The 23142-nt window shown below is 31.5% G+C and overlaps 1 non-coding gene across 1 annotated transcript; it reads right to left on the bottom strand.

Moving 5' to 3' along the window:
• Positions 1–13674: 13674 nt before the first annotated feature.
• On the bottom strand, positions 13675–13744 carry TRNAF-GAA (transfer RNA phenylalanine (anticodon GAA)). Its single transcript has one exon. It is a non-coding gene; the product is annotated as a tRNA-Phe (tRNA).
• Positions 13745–23142: the final 9398 nt, after the last annotated feature.

Raw genomic sequence — 23142 nt, 5'->3', positions numbered from 1 at the left:
TTGTATTTCTTTCATGTTTTGTGCAGCCCGCTAGGTGTATATACAGTGTGAGACGGCAACAGAATATGCCCATGCATGAAAGGATCATCCCGTATTTAGAGAGGGTTGGATTGTACCATTTGACCAGGCTAAACAGCCAATGGTTCTGGCTGGATGAGCCATTGGTTAGCGCGTTCGTTGAGAGGTGGCGTCCTGAGACGCACACGTTCCATATGCCTTTCGGAGAGTGCACAGTGACATTGCAAGACGTGGCATTTCAGCTAGGACTGCCTGTGGATGGGGAGGCTGTGAGTGGTTGCCTTGGTGAGTTTGAGAAATACATGGAGGGTGGCCAACCAGCTTGGGAGTGGTTTGAGGACCTATTCAGTGAGTGGCCTCCATCGAATAAGGTCAAGCAGATGACAGTACACTTTACATGGTTCCACGAGAGGTTTAGGGTGCTACCACCAGATGCGACCGAGGAGACTGTCCGCATCTACGCACGTGCCTACATCATGATGCTGTTATCGACTCAGTTATTTGGGGACAAGAGTGCGAACCGGGTACATATACGGTGGTTGCCATTTGTGGCAAATCTTGATGACATGGGGAGGTATAGCTGGGGGTCGGCCGCTTTGGCTTGGTTGTACTGATGCATGTGTCGGGTAGCGAACAGAAATGTGACTAACCTTGTGGGTCTCCTCCAGTTGCTGCAGAGTTGGATATTCTGGCGGTTTCCGACTTTGAGGCCGTCCGGGTTTGAGGTTTTCTCTTTCCCGCTGGCATCCAGGTATGAGTTATGTTTTTTTAATGCTTAAAAATTCCGAGGACGGTTTTTTATGTTTGTGTCTCATATGATTTACAATTAGGTGGTCTGCATACTTACCTCTGAACGATAGCAAGGACCAGAGGGTCATAAGCTATCGGCTTGCATTGGATCGCTTAACCGCTCGTGATGTAAGTATTATACTAGTTAGGGTTTCGTTTCTAGTTTGCTCTCTTGTTGTGACTAGATATATACTTGTTGTGGTAATGTCTGATGAGTTCTGAATTTTCAGATTGCATGGGAGCCCTACTCCGCGCTTGATGTACTTGCCGTGGTCCATCCGAGATACTTACAGAGGAGCATAGTCGCATATGGCGAGCGGTCACTACTTTGATATACTTTACGGTCATCGAGTGGCATCAGGTTGACAGGGTTGTTCCACAGCTGGGTGGAGTGCAGCATATCCCCGAGGATGCTTTGAACGTAGACTGGCTGCATGCTAAGGACGGGAGGGGTGGAGATAGGTGGTTTCCCCATTACTATTAGGGGGACTCTAGTGCAGCCTTGATGCCGTTATGTCTATCAGAGATCATGAGAATACCTTGCTGTGGAGTAACATGTCTTCTAAGATTAGATAGAAAGTATGACCAAGACTCTGCATTTTTCCCCTCCATGAGTGCAAATACAACAGGCAAAATATTCGAGTTACCATCATGAGCGATCGCCAACAACAATGTCCCGCCATACTTGCCATAGAGGTGTGTTCCGTCGATGCTTACGAGCGGCTTACAGTGGCGGAATGCCTCAATACATGGAGGAAATGTCCAAAACATGCGATAAAATTAGACTCTATCTTCATCAACTTGGTCACCCACTCTAACCGGGGAGGTCTTCAGCAGAGCAACGGAACCTTCCATGGTGCATGTGACCCCAAGGATCCATCGAGGCAGATCCGCATACGACTCCTCCCAATCGCCATATATTTGCGATACTGCCTTCTGTTTCGCCAACCACACCTTCCAATAACTAGGCCTGAATCCATATGTCGCCTCCGTTGCCTCTTGCAATACCTTAATCGACACCGACGCATCAGCTACTTGTGATCGCTCGATATGGATGTGGATGTGGCCATACACGTGTGTGGTCCGTTGTACCTCCTAACTTCCCATGTGCTCTTCCTTTTCCGCACGACTATCCGAATCAACCACGTGCACCCGTTATCAAACTCCTTGCATCTCCCTTGGTATTTCAGATTGTCTGACTCCATAACCTTGTACTCAACTCCACGCCGAATACTGTAATCTTTTACGCTCAGCACAACTTCCTCCTTACTCTGGAACGATTGGCCAATCTGAAATTCAGTCATAGGTGTCCCATCATGCATCCCCTGCCCATCGAATGTTGCATCTACATTCTGGTGTTGGCCGATGGCTTCCAAGTTCAAAGAAGAGAAGTGGGGAGGGTACTCTTGTATTCTAGAATCGGAACCTCAATGGGTTGTATGTGTACCTCTTGGAATATCATCATCACTGTCCCCACCAATATTGACCGGCTCCTCATCCGAATCATTGTCACACAGTGCATTCTCAACTCGATCTGGACCGGCATCAAATTCAAAATCAGGCACAACAGGAGCCACATATGCATGAACAGCCCCAGCATGTTCGGGCTCAGGAATCGGAACTGCCGCTGCTATCACAGGCATCGATGTCGAGGCACCACCGACTGTGGTCGACTGAGGATTCGGTGCCGATGCCCCAGAGCTATCCACACCATCTTCCAACTTCGCAAGCAGCTCAGGTACCCTCACCTCCGGAAAACTACGCCTGCAGTGAAACAAGACCTGCAGGTCTTCATCCGACCCTATCATGAAGGTCTCATATCTCACACCAGTTGAAACAACGGCTATTTGAATCTTGTAAAATAATTTTTTTACCCACTTCGTCCTACAGGTACCGAACTTCCGTAATATGCTTAGCTTAATCTCTGCCAATATAATCGACGATCTGATAAAAATATTAAGCGGTTCTCTATCTGTGAATTTCACACCATGCCTTTTGCTCTTTTGAATTTTTCCAGAGCAGTGAACCAGAGCCACAAAACTATCATCCCTCTCCATTTGTGAATAACACTCTACCTCTCCACATTTGGCCCCTCCATGGTTTATATAGGCAGCCCCATTCATCATCCTCAACGTAAATCGCTATAGGCTCTAGCGGTTTACTAGCACACACGCACACACATAAACCGCTGCTGGCAGCAGCGGTTTATGACTTAGCCCTATTACATGTAAACCGCGGCTGGTTGTAGCGGTTTCTATACACTTGTAAACCGCTACTGCCAGTAGCGATTTATATAGATACGTGAAACAATGCAATTACATATTGGATTTGGAAACAATGTATTTACGTAATATTGAGGTTGAAACGATTTAATTAAGTGAATTGCCCTTAAAATTAGTTTTATTTTCTATACCTAAATTTACAATTTTGATAATATTAAAAACAAAAGTATTACTTAGTGTAACCCTAAATGTTCATTGATCTTTAGTTTAGGACCAGTCATGATTCTAGATTAATTAGTAGAGTTCTTTAAGTTAATTTTATCTATTATTAATTTTAATGAATAAAAGAGTTGTATATATGGATATTTTTGGGGCTATTTTTTTTTATGGAAGCAAAAGTAGTGATATATCTTAATATTATAATTTTTGGTATTTTTTAAAATTGTGAAAAGTACACAAATCGGAGGATTTTTAATTTTTTTAACATAAATTGGATGGTCCGATTTGTGTACCTCTCACAAATTGGACGATCCCATTTGTGTACCTCTAGAAATTGGACGATCCAATTTATGTACCTCTAATAAATCGGACGGTCTGATTTCTACTTCTCTAATTAAACGGTTTCACATTTGAGAATAACACCCCAATAATCCACATTTTAGAAAAAGAAAATGCTACTTGTACAACAAAATTCAGCCTTTGGTCAATCTTTAATATTATTTAATTATCTTTTAATTAAAACATATTCCTATTTTGTAGGATACACATTTATAATTAAAATTAATTTAAATTTTAAAAATTAAAATTTCTTTAACTTCCTACCCACTTCATAGTTAGTTATTATTTTCTTCTTTTACGTTTGTTCTTTCTTTAACACATTTTTCTTCTTTCTTCTATTTTGCTACAATATTCCAATTTGTATCTGCAGAAAAAAAAAATTCAAAATCAGTACATTTAGAAAAAAATTAATCCCTTACTTACTGTATCTTTGATGATAAAATGCAGGATCTGTCTTACGACTTTATATTGATGAATGGTCGAATATAATTATATACACAAACTAAAATATTTTTAATTGTAGCTTTTTTTTAATTGTAACACATCTAAAATTTTAAGTTATACAAAAAATATTTTTAAAACACATCCAAAATCATAAATCTAAAATTTAAATTTAAATATTAAAAAATAATTGTAACACATCTAAAATTATGAAGTTATAAATCTAAAATTATACAGAAAATATTTTTGAAACACATCCAAAATCATAAATCTAAAATTTAAATTTAAACATTAAAAAACAGTTGTAACACATCTAAAATTATAAAGTTAACAATAAAAAAATGAACGGTGAACGAGGAGGAGGAAGGCGGCGACGAAGATGAGTGTTAACGAAGGGGAATGTGGCATTGTGAATGAGCACTGAGAAGGAGGAAGGCAGCGTCGAGAATGAGCGCGGAAGAAGAAGGTGGCGCGGATGAACGACGGCGGAGGATGACTTCTCGATGTGCGCTTCTGAGGTTTTTCATGTGCCCCGAGGATGACTTCTTTGAGTGTTTTGTACAGGTTTAGTTAATAATTAGATGGTTTAAAGTTTATTTTATAATTTTAAAATTAAAATTTTGAATTTTAAATAATTTTATTTTTAGATATGTATTTAAATTATAATATAATAATAATTAAATATATTAAATCTGAAACAGAAATTTAAAATTTAAATTTTAAATTTTAGTTTTATTTAGATTGTATTTTAAATGTGTATTTAATTTAAAAAAATAATAAATCTATTCATAATTTTTAGATGTGTTTATTTTATAATAATTCTCCACATACAAGCGTTTTTTTATACAAGTCTTTATAAGTCATTTATATTAACGCGCTTCGAACCGTTACTGTACGTTTTCCCTGCACCTTCTTCTTCTTCTTGCTACACGTTCTTCTTCCTCTTCCTCTTCTTTTTCTTCTTTTCTTTCGTTTCTTGCCTTCTCTTTCTCCTTCTTTATTTACGTGCTTTTCTCTCTGTTTTCTTTCTTCGTTATTCTCGATTTCCATTGTTTTTTGATATCAAGCTCTGAAATCGTTTTTGAAGAAAAAGAAGTAGCAGAAGATGAGGAGGAGAAAGAGAAAGAGTTCTGAATTATGCATAAGGTGTACTTCAACGAATTTTGGATGTATTTCTTAAATCCTTTGGGTGTAGTTTTATAATCCTTTGGGTGTATTTCTGTAATCTTTGGGTGTATTTATATAATCGTTTGGGTGTATTTCTGTAATCGTTTGGGTGCATTTCTGTAATCGTTTGGGTATATTTCTGAAGTTCCATTATCTTCAAATTTGGCAAGAAACTTGTTTTCATGGAGAAAGAAGAAGAAGAGTCGTTCATAATGCATGGTGAGTAGCACGCTTTGGAAACAGGAACTGGTTGAATAACGTGCATTTATTTACTTTTGAATGTGGGACGTGTGTTTTGTTGGACTTGTGCCAATTTATAAGTCAAAAAGACTTGTATGTGTAGCAGACCTCTTTATTTTAATTTTTTTTAAATTATTGTAATAAAAATATGAATATTGTATCATTTTTAAAAGATACCTAATTGAATTGTTTAAAAAAAACACCGTTAAAAAAAGTTTTATTTTTGGAAGTGGTAAAAGAATCGTATCAAGAAAATAAAAATTCCAGGTACTGTCCAATCCACACTTGCCACTGCCCAGGTATTGTTGGCGCTTATTATTTTTTATATGAGAGAGAGAAGTGTATAACAAGAAGCTGTGAGCAGAGGTGTGTTTCACATTGGTATGAGATGTATAAATTGGATGCATCGATTTGTTTGTTTTATTTTTTTTTTTAAACAAATAATCACAAATCGGACGGTCTGATTTGTAATTTCGAAAATAAAAAAATTTTTAATGTTAAAATCGGACCGTCCGATTTTTATTTTAAAAAATAAAAAAAATAAAAAATACAAAACGGACCCTCCGATTTGTAGTTTATTTTTTTTCCAAATAAATCGGACCTTTCGATTTGTAGTTTATTTTTTTTCCAAACAAATCGGACCCTTCGATTTGTAGTTTATTTTTCTCTTCAAACAAATCGGACCGTCCAATTTGAATAAAACACCATATAAAAAAAACACCTAATCTTCCAATAATAATATATTACACATATATTTAATCAATATAAAAAAAATTAGCCTATTGTTGGATTTCTTAAATGAAACAAATCAAGTCAATATATCAATGGATCGGAACATCAAATTAAGCAAAAATTAAACCAGTTTAACAACATTAATTACCTATACGTTTAACTGTCCAGTGGCTGTGGTTTTTTTTTTTTTTTTTAAAAAAAAAACAGGCACAAACAGTTACCCAGACAACGAAGGAAATGTTTCAATGTTTCATGACAAGTAATAAGTGAGAGACTGTATAAGAACTAGAAGTAAATCTTTATTTGGCTTTAGATTTTAGAAACGGACAGATAAAGTTGACCACTGCCTCGTGTGTGTATTTATAATTATATATAGTATATGAAAATTTAAATTGAAATAAAAAAGTAACAAATCGTTGTCATCATTTTTATTTTTATTTCCCGGTTACTAGATACGTAGATATCTAGTTTGTCATTCTAATTAAGCGCTATTTTTAATTTAAATTTGACATAGTAGATTAGTAGTCATGTTTCAATAGGAAAAGGTTATGTTTATTAGTGCACAAAGGTGTCTACCTATGATGCACGGACATTGACACGGACACGAGACACGATACGGGACACACCGACACGCGAATTTTAAAATCTTATAAGATGTGGGGACACGCATATATATAAAATATAAATTAATTTTTGTAATTACTTTTAATATCTTATTTTAATTATATCAAGTATTTAAAATATTTTTTATTTTAATAAATAATAATATATACTATATCTAAATTTATTTCAAGAATATATGTTAAGAATAAGACTGGACACGCTGACACGTAATGGTATTTAGGTGTGTCTAAACGTGTCCAAAGAATAATTTTTTACTTTTTATTAAGACACGGTTGAACACAGCTGACACGCGTGTCGGTCGAGTATCGGTGAGTGTCATGTCCCAAATGTATCCAACATGTGGACACGACAACTCAGTAAAATGTCCGTGCTTCATAGGTGTCTACATATATATATACAAGGATGTGTATATATTTGGCCTTCATAAAGTTAATTTGGCAAAATTTAAATTAAAGTGATAATATATCATAGAAACATTTTTTACACATATACAAACTTAACGCATCAAATTTAAGGATATAAATAACAATAAAAAAAAAATCAGACTCGATCCAGCAAATTTATTTAATAAATATTATATACTCATCTTTTGTGGATCTCATCACATATTACTTCAAAAAAAATAAAATAAAATCACACTCTTAGGTTTGTCCAATTATGCTCATGCAAAACTTACTCTATCATTTATATATCAGCCATTAATTTACTCAGTTCACATGATCTCTATCTTACACAATTTATATTTATGTAATATGTCGTATTCATGAGAATATTCTTAGTTCATGATAATTTGTGTGTCAACTGAAACTATGTCCGTCGTTCTCTGAACCTCTCTTTTCTCTAGATCTGTATAATAATTTATATAGCATACAATAGCATATATATACACTAATATTAATTTATTTTTTTTATTAATCATAATATTTATATATTAAATATTCTTTATATTTGTATAAAAGATGCAATTATTATTAGTTGTGTGTTTAAATTATTTTTTAAGTAATAAAAAATAGTATTAATTGTTTCTTAAATTTGTAAAAAAGATACATTTTCATCCCTACTTCAAACCATCAAAGTTTAGAAATTAACAATTAATAAACAAAAATAAAAGACTAAAGTAGTCACTCAAAAAAAGTTTAAGGATTAGTTTGAGTTTTTACTTAAAATTGAAAGTGCAAACTAATAATAACTTTTAGTCTAGTAATAGTATATATAACTGGGTTCATTTACCACACATTTCAGTCTATCTACTTATATTCTCTTTAATAAATTAACTTAACAACAAAGCTCATCTTTGGTTAATTAATTTGATAATGTCATATGCTATATATTAAAATTAAATCCTCTGCTCAATTAGTAGACATAGATCTTGTGGGGTCCATCATAGTACTCACGGCCACGGGAGTAACATTACACTATGGGGGTATTCATTCAAGATATAATAAAATGGAATCAAACACTTCTCAACTAACTTGTATTCTTCGTGGAAATTCCAAAATTATATATATTAATTAATCTTGCGTCTCAGTTAAGATTATTGGTTAAAACGAATCTTATATATGGCACGCATGAATATATTCTTTGAAGTTGTTGGTGGAAAAGCGTAAGATAACCTTAGCTTAAAGAGTGTGTTTGGACAATGAAAAGATTTTAGAAAGAAATAATGTATTTTTTAAGGGTAATTAATTTTTTTGTTAAAATTATTGGTGTTGGATATTTATTGTTAGAATATATTTAGAACATCATATATCAATATAATATAATACAATATTTAGACATATTTCATATTAATTTTAGAAAAATATTAAGTGGCTAACATCCTTCTTTTATATATACTTGCCTTACACTACTTGGTAGGGGTGACAATATATACTCTATCCGCGGGTACCCAATCCGACCCCACCCGATCGGGTAGAGTTGTCAACCCGATCCGTAGCGGGTAGGGTTGGGTGTGGATAGGATTTTCGTGCGGATCGGGTTGGGTGCGGGTTGAGACTCAACCCTACTCGACCAACCCGCACTCTATATAATGTATATGTTATATACTTATATAAAAATATGTTTTAAATGGATGTTGAATTAAATACTTCTCTCACTAAATGTAAAATATGCTTAGCCACTAAAAAAAATCATTAATTGATAATTCAATTTTTTTTACATAAAAATCAGTTATATTTTAAATTATCATCAAGTTGTATAATAAAATCGTATATTTTTTATAACCCGCGGGTAGGGTCGGGTACCCGCGGATTAAGAGTGGGTAGGGTTAGAGTTAGAAAATTCTCAACCCGTGAGTAGGATTAGGGTTGGATCCAAACCCTACCCTACCCTACCCATTGCCACCCCTACTACTTGGGTCATTCTTAGCCAATTTCTCAACTTTTTTCCATTATAAAAGTATTAGTTCATAACATTTTTTAAAATTTTTTATTAATCCAGTTTGATATTAGATTGATTTCGTCTTATGATCATATTTTATTCTTTTATTATGAGATATATTTAAATATATATTTTTTCTTAGAAAAAAATGATGTTTGCATCACTTTTTAATTTTTTATATACACCTTTTTTGCACACTTTTTTTTATATATCTTATTATCAATTATTTTTAATATCAAAAATAAAAAGCTTGTAAAAAAATGTACACAAAAAAATCATGCATATAACATTTTTCACTAATTTATTCTCCAAAAAATAGAAAATAAATTATCTTCTATCAATTAGATCTAATATTTTATTTTATAGATTTTAATACATGAAATAATAACACCTTTAACCAATCAATTTTGTCTTACAATTGTAAGGTATTTCTACCATTACACCAATACTTTTGTAAGTTTTTCCATTTATATAGATGATACTATACATTTATATTTAAATATTTAGTATGGCACGTAGAATTATATATCTACTTTTATCTGTATCTAAAATGAGGGAAACCCTAACTTTCCATCAAAAAACCATATAAGTAAAATGAAGAATCATATTCTCAGGTCTCAGCAGCACCAAACTAATTGCAGTATGCACAAAGTAACTAAACATTAGAACATTTAAGTACAAAAATATCTATCACAATAGATCAATTTAATTATGAGATTAATTAATTTCACATCAATGTAAGATACTTTGATCAAAACCATCACAAGAAAACAAAAACAAAATAAAAGAAAGAATCAATTCATTTTGCGAGAATAAACTAAAAGAAAAATGGAGGAAACAGATATGTGCACAAATAGATATTTAATCTTGTTGTTTTTATATAAGATGGATAGATAAATACTTGCAGTTCTATAATAGAATTAAAAAAATTGTATTTAGAATAAAACCGAAAAAATGTGGTATGTGAGTATGTCCCGGCAAATAAGGACGGATGTAGAGAGGAGAATAGTGATCTCCACTTTTTAAAAATTTTAAGAAATTATATTTATATATGAGATATATGCTTAACGAAATAATAAATATTATATAATTTAGTAATTTTATATGTATTATTTTTTTAATTTTGTAATGAGTTGATTTAATTTGTCAATTATTATTATATAGCCTACTAATATTTTTTATTTATTTAAAAAATTTAATATTATATACTCAAATCTTTATATTTTTTAAATTAATTTTTATATATCCATATTTATATTTATTTTTTTAAAATTTATTTGTTCTTTCAATATTAACACATTTAATATTTTGATATTATTATTATATAAAATATTAATAATAATTTACATAATTATGTTTTGATAATTACATAGTATATTTTAAATGTTTTTTATAAAAAATACTCATTTTTTTTAATTTATATTCTTAAAAAAAAAAAATTACCTTACTTTCTCATCATAATTTATTTCAATTATTCTTTTATTTTGATATTTCTTTCTTGTATTTTATATGGGTATTGTGCTTTTTAAATAATTAATAGTTTATAATTTATTTTTAAATTTTTAAAATTTTTGAAAGAACTAATTTTAATTAATAAGATATGTGATAATTTTTTAGCTAAACATATTATAAATTATTGATATTTTATAATTTTATAATATATTGTTAATATTGTTATTTTTTTTGTAATTATCATATTAAAAATAAAATTACAAAAAAAATTATAAGATTATTTTTTTATGTATGAATAAAACCAATTCAATAACTACATATTATGCTTAAATTACTTTTATGTAATGAAAAAATATAATTAAAAAAAGATCATTAAAAAATTTATTTAAAAATTAGTTTTTTTATAATAATTTTTTTTTACAAAAGATAATCTAATGTTCAAGTCAATAAATATTTAAGAGATATAATAATATTATGAATATAAAATATTAGAATAAAAATATAAAAACATAAGATATGAGATGGAACTTAATGAATTCTTTTTTATTGAGAAATAAAAAATACTTTATATCGATATTACGGGATTGAAGAATATCATATCATTAATGCTATGATTGTTTGATCATTAAATCAATAATGGTGGTGAGTGATGACTAATAAAATTATTGATTAGAAGCATAGTTATCAAAATCGAACCGGTAATCAACCCGGTAAAATTATTAGGTCATTGGGTAGTGATTCAACTGATGGATCAGTAGTCGAATCGTTTAATTTGGTAATAATTAAATAAATATATAAAATTATAATACAATATTTATTGAAAAATAAAAATTAATGTTTAATATTTCATATTATTTAAATTTAAATAAATTATATATTAATTTCATTAGTTTATTACTTTAATATATATATATATAATTAATTTTACACATATGAACTAGTGTGTATGGTTGTAGAAGAATGTCTGGTTTAGTGGCAAAAATGATAAAGTTTTTGCACAAAGTTCTTGGTTCGAGTTTCAAAAAAGCGGTCTGTATTGTAAATCAAACCGGCCAAACCACTAATTTACCCTATTTTCAGTTGAATCGGTCGATCCGATCCGATTCAGCGATTCTTAAATATGATTACAAGTTAAGAATGAATGATAAATAAGATTTTAGTATTTATAATTCATCGAGTAATTAAGTTGGAATTAATTCTTATTGAGTAACAAATTAAATCATTATTCCGCACAAAATTGATTTCATGAAATTTATTCATGTTTCAAGTTAATCTCAAATTGACACACGCATCACTTTGTGTGATGTAGTGCAGCTGAACTTTGTAAAGCAAATTTTTTTAAAAGATCAAATTAAATAAAGTAGAGCGAGACATTACAAGTTGCAACAACCATATTTACTAATAATGAACAACTATCCAAAATGGCTTATTTTTTTTGCCTTGTGTCATGCATGTACATATGTAAAACATGACTATAATTCTTGATCACAAATCTAAAATAACTTTTTTTTTTTCCAAAAGCAAAAGTTAAACCAGTTCAGATCCAGAAAGCATTTTAAATCATAGTTAATATCTTCTTCTTTTGTGTATTTTTCTCACAACCACTAACATGCATTTTGGACAAGTGGACCTTGTCTTATTCGGTGTGAGCACTATCACATCACATGCTGAACCATATCCCCATTCTAATGTTTCTTTCATTTTTTGTTTCCACCCAAAATTATCATCGGACACGGACGGACCCAGGTAGAAGGTACCCCATAAGGCTATAAATATTTTTTAAAATTATATATTATTTGTCTCATTGTTATATACTTATATTATATTTATTTAAAAAAAATATAAATTAGCTTTTTTTCTTTTATTTAAAAAAAATTGTTAAACAAAATATATAATAATATTTTTAAACTTAATTTAGTATGTAAATAAAAAAAAAGTTAATTCAATAAAAATAATAAATATTGATAATTACATTTGCAATACTAGCTAATTAGTTAATAACTAAATCGTTGAACTTAATTTCCTAACAGAAAATTCTGGAGCTAGCAGTTTTTAATAATTTTAGCACAAATCAAATTATATTCAACAAATAAATTGTACTAATGTATATGTACAAACTTTAATAAATGTGGACGCAATATGTGTTAATTTATGAGTAAATATCTTTCTTGACCTTGTCTTTTTTGAAAATTAACAAGTCGCCCTCTCAACGTTTAAAAATAATAAATTGGTCTCTATTTATTTTTTCCGTTAGACACATCAATCCTTTCATTAGATAAATCGGTCTCTGTCGATTTCTTCCGTTAGACACATTAATCCTTGTCTATTGGCCACAGAAGGGTCGATGTGTCTAACGAAAGAAATAGACAGGGGTCGATTTGTCATTTGTTAAAGGTTAGGGGACGACTTGTCAATTTTAAAAAAAGACAGAGGCTGAAAAAGTTATTTACTCTTAATTTATATATACCATAAACTCTAATAAATATAGATGTAAAATATATGTTTCATGTGTGCAAATTTTTATAAATATGATATAAATTATTGTTTGTCAAAATGATAATATTTGTTGGCCAAATAACATTATTGTCTCCTATATAGAGAAAAGGATAATAATCAATTTATATAGAGAAAAGGATAATAATCAATTTATGTGATTTATTGATGTTTAATTTTTTATTATTTATTTTGTGTCATTTGTTTATTATTTTATGTAATATAACTAACTATAATTAATTTACTTTTATAGATAATCCTAACGTCGTGTGAAAAATAATTCTACTTGTATATATACAGACATACACACGCTAAGATTGGATTTGAATTGCGACCCCTCCATATAAAGTCACGTAATCATAAGATCACACTATATATATGATTTTGACAGGATGAATTTTGATTTATTATAGATTGAAGAGGTTGTCCCCTTTATATAGTTTGTCTTCTTTGCCAGCCAGCTGGTTCATTTCTTGAGAGCTACGTTAGGCTTTACAAACAATCCAGCAATTCAATCATACGTTATTGCTGCCAAAAAAAAAAAAATTATAACAACTATTGTTATAAAGCGTGGATCGAACACGCGACCTTCAGATCTTCAGTCTGACGCTCTCCCAACTGAGCTATCCCCGCAGTTGATGTTATATTCACTTCATTAATATTAATCTATATTGAATACATAATAGTTCTTGGGATTTTATTTTAAGTTCTCACGATATCCTCTACGCTAAGAAGTATTTTATCGCAGATCAGAGCTCTATTAAGAATTTATTATTGGTTAACAGATTGTTATATGAGATTCGAATCCCAACACTTATTTAAACTGACTAATAAACTAACCACTAAATCAACTTAAATTGATTAGTTCTTGCAAATATGATAAACATCATTTGAGAAATGACTCACAAGCGTGCATATAATTGAGAGAACAGGGTGAAGCATGAACTGTCGGGTAATCAAGAATGTAAAGAAACCGAAAGAATGGATGCACACGTGGTTTGTCATTCTAAAAAAGTTTTGATTGAATACATACATTAATTATTATAACAAACAAATATTAATCTGTTAATGAATATATGATATATATGGCATGAAGTGATAGAATATGACAGGTTCAACCAATCACTAAAAACAGGTACGCGTTTCATGGTAAATGAGAGAAGCTTCTTGCTTGAATAATTGCCAATTATTGGTCTTTTTTTAAAAAAAAAAAATATTTGGTAGGGGATGGTGAATATTGATAATGACTATGCATCGAATACATTTCCTTGAATTTGTGCGTGATGTGAGTGTGTGTTAGGGTGATATTAGGCAACAAATTGAAAGAACCTCTTCTGTGGTCTTTTTTGTTTGTTTTTCCACTGTTTACCTTGCATGATTAATTCATCACTAATTGTATTGTACTTTCTTAAACGAGGGAGAAACTGTAGGAGTGTGGTGGAATAGAATGATTTCATTCAAACATTAATCGAGTGTTTAAAATTTAATCATCGCTTTAAGTATGTAAAAACTTTAAAAATTTTTAGCCAATTGTCTTATCTATTAATAAAGTGCTTAGTAGCTAAAAAAGAAAAAAAAGAAAATAGTTACCAGATACAATTGTGGATATTTCAGTGATAGTGATAGGAGTGACCATGGTGGTGTGCCTTTAATATTTCCTATAATACTATTTATCAATTATGAATTTTTAAATTTTTGTTGCTTTTGACAGTTTGCACTTTCAACTTTATTTTCCTTTGATTTAAATTGCTGTTCGTATCTTTTGTTACGATTTTTTATTAGGGTCAAATTTATTGGGTCAGCTTATTTACTCATTTAAATAGATGTGCTTTACTTTTAAAATTAAATTCGTTTAAAATTTGGGTTAAATGGGCTGAGTCCAATTAACCCAAAAAAAAATGAGGAGTTAAACGGGCTAGCTCACAGACTAAATGGGTGACTCGTTTAAAGTTTTTTTTACAAAACAAGTAGCACTTTTAGCCGGCATTTCTTTCGATTTGGCCCAAAAATTCAACCCATCAACTAAAAAATATTGTTTATTTAAGATTTTTGACTTAAAAGTGATATTTTTTGTCAAAATATTTTTTCAAAAAATAAAATAAAAAGATAAACGAATTGGCCCGTTTAACCCATCGAACTGACCATAAACAATCTGGACTGAAAAATTATGGCCCGCAAATAAAGCGGACTTAACAAGCCGGGCTTAAATGGGTTAGGCTAACCCGTTTGATAGTCCTATTTTCTATCAATAATTACACACACATATATATATATATATTAAAATAGATTACTAAATGAGACAATTTAGGAGATTAATATTTTTATTAAAATTTAGCTAACATTATTTAATCAGTAAAAAAAAATAAATAATATTATACTATTAGATATAATTTCACACTATTAAAAATATTAATAATAACTAATTATTAATTACAAATCACAAAATTTATTAATTCTAACACTCTTTTTAATAAATAATTTGGACTTAATAAAAAGTCCAGAGTTTTAGATAAATTTAAATAAGAAATACCTCAGTTGATGAAATATTTGTGGGAGAAAATAATAACTTAATCATTACTTATAGAACCTTTATGGTAAGTAATGGGTAGTTACTTCCCTTATTGCATGAAAAATTATTTCATATTACGAAAATTACTGATATGTAAGTAATATCTGAAATAGTGGTAGAGAACAAAAACTTGCTTTTGGATTCGGATCGGATACGAATTGTGATATCGCTGAATAAGTTGGATAGACTCACCCATGTCTTTAGTATTTTTAAGTGACTCTGGTCTGACCTTTCTGGTGTGAACAAGCTCAAAAATGGTGGATCAGTTTCTTCTACATCATGACCTTAATTATTTGGGTCATAGACTCATAGTACGAAGAATTACATTTCTCTTTTTTGTTTTCAAATATATATTTTTTTTTTTTTGGTCGTCAAATATTTTGTTTTCATCATGCATTGATTGATTTATTTTGTTGGTATGGGTGTCATTTGTCTTATTTTATTTGGTCTAATTTTGTTTTTCGTCAGTAGTCTGAATTTACAACAATCCTTTTTAATCTTTTGGACCTTGGGTAAAATCCTTTTTGGCCTAAAATACTCCAGTTATTGTTTTGGGTCAAAGTAATCTGGATTTAAGAGATCATTTTTAATTTGGCCCATGAAGTGTTTTCATAGCCCATATAGCATTTAAGACACCCTTTTCGGCTTTGCATTTAAGACACATATACGACCAAAACACACATATATCATGTTGAGAAAACGACCAAAAATCTTTATTGGGCAATAGTTAACTACAATTTTTTTAGCCGTTACCCCTTTCTCTTGGTCACAAAATAGGAGAAGTTGTGTACACGAAAAAAAAAAAAAAAAACATAGGAGCAGTTGTCTTAGTCCCTGTATCCGGGTATTATCTAAATGGTTCTACTCGAAATCTTATTCATATTAATGAATGCTATCTTTGAAAACAAGAGAGTAACGAGTGATGAAGACTCTTATATAGTTATTTTTATATAAAATTGAATGATAAATATTATTAGATAATTTAATAAATATAATTAAATTATTATCTAAAAATTATGAATTATTAACTTCACATAAAAATAATTACAGATTAATTTCTATTTTTCATTGTAATTATTTGATGAATCCATTACATAGTATTAGATAAAGTTTGAAATAAAATTTATATATTTTAGATAAGTTTATAATTAGATGATTGCTGTTTAAAAAAAAAGGTACGATTTTTTTAATAGTAAGCACATAATTACAAATTAAATTATATTGTCATATTTCAAAGTTAAATTTTTTATTTAAATTAAAGAAAGCTCCAATTTTTCGTTTTCTGTAATTATAAAGAGTATAGATTAAGAATTTTTTATTCGGTGAAAATTGTTTTATAATTATGAGATATGAATTTAAATATACATTGAGCTAAATAAATATAATGTATTTAATTTAAAAAATTTATAAGATTAAATATATTATTAATAATGTATTATTCATTTAAAATCATAAAAAAAGAGTATGCTCATTTCGATTCCTAATCATTTGGACGAATTACTAAGCGCCTCCAACAATTAAAAACTACTCAAGTGATCCTCACCCACCTAAGAAAATGGTCTTCGTACTCTTAGCAACCGATTGAGAAAGGGTAGAGTGTTGACGTGTCGGTGGATTTTTCATGTAGAATTTTGTTCTTCCAAAATTATGACAAATCGACCCTAGAAGAAAATCCAAACCAACTAGGGGTGTAATCGGTTTGGTTTGGTTCGGTTTTGGACTGAAAACTGATTCTGAAGCAACAGTCGAGACCGGCATTGCTAAGACATCTCTAGCTATTTGGGATAAGATAGGATACTTGCTAGAATTTGCCTTCCACTAATTTAATATGTCAAAAGTATTTTGATCACGAGGCTTCTCTAAACCATCCATCAAATATAAATCCACCTCATTCTTGTTGATGATCTCATGAAAATGCACCTCCTTGAAAAAATCACCAGCCATGTCGCCATCAGGTACTCCCACATTTGATGCACCATCCATTATTACTGAAGTAAAAGATCTACCCCCATTATTTGCATTCACATAGCATTCAAACATCTTGGAGAAGGTCTTTTTCACTTTTGCACCCAAAAAATCAGCATCATCCTTATCATATAGCTTTTCAAAGCTAAAGTTCACAAACTTCAACTTGTATCTAGGATCAAGAACCACAGCAACAAAAATTATCATATTGATATTTTTATGTTACCCCAGTACTTGTCATACTTAAGCTTCATCCTCTCAGCCATACTCCCAAGTAATGGATCTCGACTACTACAAGAAGCCTTGAACACTCGCAAGATCTTACAAAACTCATGAAAATATTGAGAAGAAGTCACAAGCAAACTACTAGACACACTCTTTGTAACACTATGAAAAATTTTTAAGAATTACATAAAGTGTTTTGCATTGTCCCAATCAAGATTCCTCGGAATACTACCTTGCATTAGAGCATATTCTATATCTCTCTCCCCTATCCTCTTGAACGCCTTTTAAAACTTCAAATCACTTTCAAGCATGGTGTATGTAGAGTTCCATCTAGTGGGAACATCGAGTTGAACAGTACACTTGTTTTGTATCCTAGCTTCCTTAATGAAATTTTTGAACCTATTCATGCGACTAGGGGAAGCACGCACATATCTAATGGCATTTCTTATCTTGCTAATAGATTCATGCATCTCTTTCAATCCGTCATTAACAACAAGATTAAGAATATGTGCACAACACCTAACATGCAAATGCTCTCCTTTCAAAGGATGTAAATTCCAATCCTCCATTCTAGTTCTTAGATAAGATATTGCAGTATCATTAGAACTAGCATTATCAACAGTAATTGTAAACACTCTAGATATCCCCTACTCGAAAAGACATCTCTCAATTTTTCTACCAATTGTTTCTCCTTTGTGGTTTTTAATAAGACAAAAATTGATAATCCTCTTTTGCAATTTCCAATCATAATCAATGTAATGAGCAGTGAGACACATATAATTCAGATTTTGCACAGAAGTTCAACAATCAGTAGTTAAACAAACAGATTGATTTGGTTGTTTGAACATAGTTTTCAACCTATTCTTCTCACTAGTATAAAGATTCCAACAATCCTTAGCAATAGTAATCCTTCCCGGAAGTGGAAATCTAGGTTGCACAATACTCATATAGAATCTGAATCCCTCCCCCTCAACAAACTTGAACGGTAGCTCATCAACAATTATCATCCTAGCAAGGACTTTTCTACACATTTCAGCATCAAAAGTAACTGCAGTAAATACCCCTTCACCCTCTTTTTTTTTCGTTGGAAGGTAATGATTGTTTGACTAGGGTCACCCGACTCCCTAGGAAATTTTTTACATTGATTCAACAAATGATAACGCATATTAGTTATACCATTTCTATGAGAGTCACATGCATATGATGCACCACACCAATTACATTTAGCCCTAGGATGTGATGGCTTGGACTTAGGATCCTTTGTAAAGTGTTCCCAAGTCCAAGATCTAGGTCTAGAAGGTTTTCTGTTATCTTCATTGGGATCATCCTTGCCATCCTCTTCATCAGTTTCCACAGTGCTTGGAGTTGGATTTGTAGGAGTTGCACCCACATTAGTTGAATCAATCTTCCTCTTCTTTGATCTAGGATGGGACATGGGTTTGGTAAGCACGCCGCTGTCCATTGAAAAACGTACCACAGACTCAACATTTTCACCCCCAACTTCAGGCGTCGGTTCATTGGGCTGTTTATTGCTTGTTGACTGCATATATACAAACATAACAATGAAAAATTAGCATTTTAACTCATCAACAGCACCAAAAGTATTGTTTTCAACAACAAATTTAGCATTCAAACTTGTGAAAAAATATCGTTTCCAACATTTAAGCCACAACAACAAATTGTGAAACATATTAATTATATGTAGTCATATAAAATCACGTGAAACATATATATGCAGCCAAATTAAGCCACAACAACAAATTCTGAAACATATATATGCAGCCAAATTAATCCACAACAACAAATTGTGAAACTTAAGCATTATAAGTCACGTGAAAACAAAGAAAAGGCAGACATATATATGCAACCATATAAAATCATATAAAATAAAGGCACACATATAAAATCACATGGTCCATGTGAAAACAAAGAAAAGGCACTCTGAGTTTCAAAGAAAAATACAATTACTTCTTGAGTTTGAGTTGGCTTTTATATATATATATATATATATATATATATATATATATAGCATAATATGGGAAAAATCTATTTTCTGTGTTTTACTAGAAGCAAATAGACACCATGTCAGCAAACAAATTAACCAAATAATTAAAGCTATTTAGTAGAAACTAAGAAAGATTGTTAACTTTTTATTGGATAAAACAAAGACCAGGGTTTGGTAAACAAGATAAAAAGAATAGATAGTAACCCACATTTTAGATCACCATACATTGTTATCATCACTCACCGAGTACAGATTTCAGTAAAAGCAACAACAATAAAAATTCTGTAGAAAAAATTTCAATCAAACTCATCTTTGTAATTAAGCACAAACTAGCAACAACAATCAGAGACAATATTTTAATCAAACTTGTCTTTCTAATTACGCGTAAACCAGTAACAACCCTCAGAGACAAAAATTAAAAATCAAACTCATCTTCTTAATTAAGAAGAGACCACCAACAACAATCAGGGACAAATTAAATTTGATATACTATGGCAATATAATGATTTCTGAATTTAACTAATATATGTGCCTTTGATTAATTATAAAAATTTGAACATCAAATTCTAACCTCCGAAGAAGACATTGTTCAGGTGCTTTTTGCAGGAGAGGGCTCGACGACTAGAGTGCTACTCGGTGACTGGATTGCTGCTCTGCTTAAGGTTTCTTGCCACGACTTAGGGTTTATTCCGACGGCTTATGACTGGACAACGGCGTGGACTCAGGACTACACGAGGACGCGAACTGGACGATGCTGCTGGCTACACGACGGCACTACTCTTTGCTACATCTGCGAGCCTGTGATGGAGATGAATGGACGACGCTCTCTGGCTCTATCAGGCTCTCATTCTCTTAGGCATGGCCGTATGGAGGAGGAAGAATGGAAGATGGAAGTGAGCTGTGGCTTGTGGGTGAGTGGATGTCTTTGTGAGGGAGTGAGGGTGAGTGGGTGGCTGCGCCAGTGAAAGGAAAAGAAAGTGAGGGTATTCAGCAGATCTAGGGTTTTATTCCTAGGTTAAATTAGTAAGGGTAAATCAGTAAAAAGAATCACTATGCAGCATCTTTTTTAGTTCGGTTCGGTTCGGTTTTTATCAAACCAATCGAAAACTGAACTGAACCGATCGGTTTAATTCAAAAAATAAAAAAACCGATTTTTCGATTTTTTATTCGGTTGTTGTAATTTTTGGTTCAATTTTGCGGTATTTTTTGGTCCGATTCGGTAACTTACACCCCTAAAACCAACAACGTAAAGAACAAAATCCCAACAGAATACATAAATATTGGATCAATCCCATTAGGTCCAGCCATAGCAGGCAATTCCTAAATCAGAGCTTGAGCATCATTCCTAGCAAAACAAATGTGCCTAGAACTCTGCAAAGCCCAAGCAATATCACAACTTTATTACTAACCTCAAGATCATAGCCATGTACCCCAAATCCTGCTTGTTCGATACTTGAGGTTTCAATGTGTTTAAGATCAATGTCGTTCCAATAGAAGGCGGTACGGTGAGAAAGGCGCAGAACTCGTTGGTCTTGCTGTTGTTAAAGAAGGTTTGCGGACTGTGATGAAAAGTCCGTAAACCGTGAAGAACCTCAGGCTCGTGATGAAAAGCCTATAGATATGATTATAGTTATGGGCTGTGTCCTTCCCTACTTTGTTCGTCATACGATCCTTCTAAGAGAAAGGGACTTTGGGTGGAATTGAGCCCGTACACGGAACTCAACGAATCCCACGGCATTGGCAATGAGGACGGAGAGACCGAAAGGGGAGGCACGGCGTGGCGACCTGCTCACGCGCTTCTCTCAGTTGAATCCGCCACAAGAGGTTCGGAGGAATTGAAAGAGTTGCCGTCGATTTCTCTGGTTAATGTACAACTAACGATTTTATTGGTTTTTGTTTCCTAGACATGGAAGGTGCGTGATCCATCAAATTTAGTTAAAGCATTTTTACAAACACTCTAGTTACATATTTTTATTGGTCTTGTTGAAAAGGGAGAGGGTCTTGATGGAGGATTTGCAAACCTCCCAGAAACGAATGTAGTCACCAGAGGTGGCAGAGAAGGGACGAAAGGGTGGAGGGGTGGATCATAAACTTTGTGGAAATAGTTATTTTATCGTTTTGAGATTTTGTTATTGTTGAATAACATAAGTTTTGCTCTTTACATTGTCGTTTTGAGATTTCTGCAAGAATCAATTTGTCTTAATTTTAGAAGATTCACTGACACATCAACTTTTACGTTTTTTTTTTAACCGATTATAAAGGATACAAAGATCTTTTTTTTTTTTGGGTAGGTAAAGACCGTTTGGGTAATTTCTAATTATTGAAAAGCGTTTAATCCTTTGTGTAAAAGATTAAGGATCAAAATGGACATTTACTCTAAAAAACAAAATATGAATAGAAAAAAATTATTTTTATGTGCACTTAATTTAACTTTTTTTTTTGTTGCTCTTCAAATACTTACAAGAAAATTAAAAACTCTTGTTATCAATTATATATGACTTATTAGCCTTCCAGTGAGCTTTGATCCAACATGTGCCAACTATAATTGTCATTTCAACTGAAGATATTCAACAAATACACCATCATTGGGTGCAGTATGATTGGCTTTGACCACTTTTTCTTTAAACGAACACATCACCTTTGACTCCCTCACTTGCCTTTGTTTATTTGATTTTTTTATGTGACTTCTGATTCTGTAACAATCAACTTAGTGGAATGCCTTTTAATGAAATTTTGTACCCGTGACATGAATTGAGAGACCCTTTTCACTAAGATTACTTTCTGCTAGTTACCATCCTCTCACGCATATTGGCTACAACTAGTAACTGACAGACATGATCTATTTTAATTTTTACCCTAAATTTGCTCTAATTTGGCCTGATTTATTTAATAAATAAATAAAACTAAAACTTGTTTTTCCAAGAAAAATAAGTTAAAATAACTAATTGCCGTTATTAAAAATACATAGTGAGTCTAACAAATTATTATTATTATTATTATTATTATTATTATTATTATTATTATTATTATTATTATAAAAGATATGTTATGAAATTAATATTTTTTATTAGAATAATGCTCTATAATTAAGTTAATTATTCAACCAAGTCCAACTACACTGGTATAACCTAATTGACATTCATATGCTACTAAATACGCCACTACAGTTTCCTTTTTTGTGGACTTTTTTTTTTAAATTCTGTGTTTTTCTTCTTTTTACCCGTGATTGTTCTTGTATCTTCTTCTCCTTCTCAGCTTTTTCC

Source organism: Arachis hypogaea, chromosome 6 (assembly GCF_003086295.3).
Source record: "Arachis hypogaea cultivar Tifrunner chromosome 6, arahy.Tifrunner.gnm2.J5K5, whole genome shotgun sequence".
NCBI lineage: Eukaryota > Viridiplantae > Streptophyta > Magnoliopsida > Fabales > Fabaceae > Arachis > Arachis hypogaea.
The sequence above is the reverse complement of the archived record's forward strand: the minus strand, read 5'-3'. Positions and strand labels throughout refer to the sequence as shown.